General features: G+C 43.1%; 1 pseudogene; it reads right to left on the bottom strand.

The window, feature by feature from the left end:
- Nucleotides 1-538: 538 nt before the first annotated feature.
- Nucleotides 539-3051, bottom strand: part of LOC105530567 — a 35902-nt pseudogene continuing 33389 nt past the window's right edge.

Below are 3051 nucleotides of genomic sequence, written 5' to 3'. Positions count from 1 at the left end.
CAGCTGGGAGCTCCAATCCAGTTCCATAGTCATATGTGACCATTTTCAAGATGGCAATTGAAGCCATACAAACACGTCGGATCACTCAGGGAGAGCGTTTCTTGTTTTGTTTTCTTAAAAAAAGAAAAAATCTAAATCCATATAAGTTCCACATCAGAAATATCTATTACTCGCTTTTTTTTTTTTTTCCTGTCAATAAGTTTATTGTCTGTATCTGAAAAATCCTCATAGAAAATTGTTTGGTTTAACCGAGCATGGTGGCTCACATCTGTAATCCCAGCACTTTGGAAGGTCGAGGCAGGCAGATCACAAGGTCAGGAGTTTGAGATCAGCCCGGCCAATATAGGGAAACTCCTTCTCTACTAAAAATACAAAAAATTAGCTGGGAGTGGTAATGGGCGCCTGTAAATCCCAGCTACTCAGAAGGCTAGGGTAGGAGAATCACTTGAACACAGGGAGGCGGAGGTTGCAGTGAGCCGAGATCACGCCATTGCACTCCAGCCTGGGTGACAGTGCGAAACTCCGTCTCAAAAAAAATTTAAACACCTTCTTTTTGGGGCTTCTTTTCATAGACTGGATTCTCTCATACAGTGGCATGAGCTTTCGTGTATGTCTCCTCCATCATGTCTGGAGTTACATTGTTCTTTATGTATTGAAAGAACTGTTTCTTATAAGTATCTTCATCCTTCTCCATTAAGTAGCACATGTAATCTGCAACATTCTAGCCCCTAATGTGCTTCTGGTGTACTTCAGCATTAACTTCCTTGTTTTCAGAATCATAACCAGGGAATCGTTTGATACTGTGAGAGATAGACAAGCCTCCATCCACAGCTCCCTTCAGGGCGCCAAAAAGTTTTATTGCCAGTGGTAGTTCTGCCAAGGCCTGCATCCAAATAGCAGGTAAAGGCACCTGGCCGACCATCAATGCTTTCCACATTGTATTCATCGCCAGTCACCTCCACTTGGCCTTCATAGATCTTGGCCATGCCAAACCCACTGAGAAGCCGGCGGGCCAGCAGCAGGCCAGGACAAGACGCTGCAGCATCATTTGTCAGGCCAAACTTCACACTGTATTTTGGCAGTTCATGTGCATATGCTGTGCAGACTATCATATCCCCCTCAATACAGGCAAAAGCGATCTGACAAATGATATCTCTGTTTGTTACATGAACTATCATCCTGTATTTGGGTGCGCTGTATTTATTTTTATCCTGTATCACCAAGCGTTTCCGGGCATAGTAATCCGTTTTACCCTCCGTCATCTTCTAAATTTTGCCTGGTATCTCTTAAAGTCGGCCTTGTTCTTCACAACTTTAGCAAAACCCCTCCTGTGGATCAGAGACCTGTGTCTGTGGCTCGACAGAGACCTGCTGGCCTATGACTTGCATTTAAAGAAAAGTAAAGATGTATGCATTTTTAAATGAACAAGCAGGACTTGTTGATTGGAGGTGGATGATGAGAGAAGAGCGCTTCTAGCTTGGCACAACTAGGTGGCTGAGGAAGTCCCACAGCTAATGAATAACCGTTAGCATTCATACACTCTGGTGCATCCATACAACTCAGGTGTGTTCTAATTGCTTCACATAGCCTGTCTCAATTTTCATAAAAACTCCTGTGGAGAGTACTATTATTGGCTCCTTTAACAGAAAAAAAACACACACACAGGAAACACTGATGGAAGAACAGATGAGAAACAGGGAGGAAGGGAGTGTGGCAGACAAACTGTCCACCAAAGTTTGGTGTTATGCTCCCTCCCATACTGTAGACTTATTGCTGGCATATGTACATTTCATAAGGGTGATGCTAAAATTTAGATATGCCCTTCCTGCACCCTCTTTTCTGTTCCCTTCTCCTGTCTGGATGATGCCAAGGCAATCCTGGAAGCCGCCTATTGAAGACAGCAGTCCTCAGTCTGGACCTTTGAATGACTTTGCAGAGCGGACCTCTCATGCTCCAATTTCACCTCCTACCTTCTGCCCTAGAACACCTACTTTGGATATGAGATGAGAAATAAGTTTTTATTGGTTAAGCCATTAAAATGTGGGAGTATCTTTTGTTACAGCAACAATACTGAGTGAACATCTTGCTACATCTAATTAAAACTGGGATGGGAGGTAAAGATAGTAAATTAAATACTAGACATGTTGAATTTGAAATCTTGCAGGACAACCAAACGGGAAAGGCCTAGTAGGTAGACAGTGAGAGATGGGGTGGAGATGAACAGAGTCATCATTAACACACAAATTCATTGTGTGGGCTTGCTGCTAAATAAATCAGAGAGAAAGGAAAAATTACTGAAAATTTTTTTTCTGCCATTTCACTTCACAGCTGTGTGATCTAAACTGACCACAAAATGGGAGGTGTGAATCTGCTGTTCCTCCAATGGCCTCATTTCTCTTATACATTCTCACATTGTGAACTCTCTGAGTAAAATTCCAACCTTTAAAAGAAACATAGTTTTGGCTGGGCATGGTGGCTCACGCTTGTAATCCCAGCACTTCGGGAGGCCGAGGCAGGCAGATCATGAGGTCAGGAGATTGAGACCATCCTGGCCAACATGGTGAAACACCGTCTCTACTAAAAATACAAAAATTAGCCGGACATGGTGGTGCATGCCTGTAATCCCAGCTACTCGGGGAGCTGAGGAAGGAGAATCACTTGAACCAGGGAGTCAGGCTGCAGTGAGCCAAGACTGTGCCACTGGACTCCAGCCTGGCAACAAAGTGAGACTCCATCTCAAAAACAAAAAGAAAAAACATTGTTTTTCTACATAATGGCTCCAAATCTGAGCCAGCTGTTGCATCAGCTGAAACAAAACAAAAAACAATGAACAAATCTCAGAGTGAGAAAATGCTATTTTTACCTCAGCCTCAGACCTTGGAACTCAACCTCATGGAAGACGTGACTTGCTGTGCATGTCTGGGAATTTGTGCTGTCAAGATGGCGTCTGATGCAATAAAAAATGATAAAGGGGATATCACCACCAACCCCACAGAAATACAAACTACCATCAGAGAATACTATAAACACCTCTATGCAAATAAACTAGAA

Source organism: Mandrillus leucophaeus, unplaced genomic scaffold (assembly GCF_000951045.1).
Source record: "Mandrillus leucophaeus isolate KB7577 unplaced genomic scaffold, Mleu.le_1.0 Scaffold83, whole genome shotgun sequence".
Taxonomy (NCBI): Eukaryota; Metazoa; Chordata; class Mammalia; order Primates; family Cercopithecidae; genus Mandrillus; species Mandrillus leucophaeus.
Note: the sequence above shows the minus strand (reverse complement) of the source record. Positions and strands in the feature narration are given on the sequence as shown.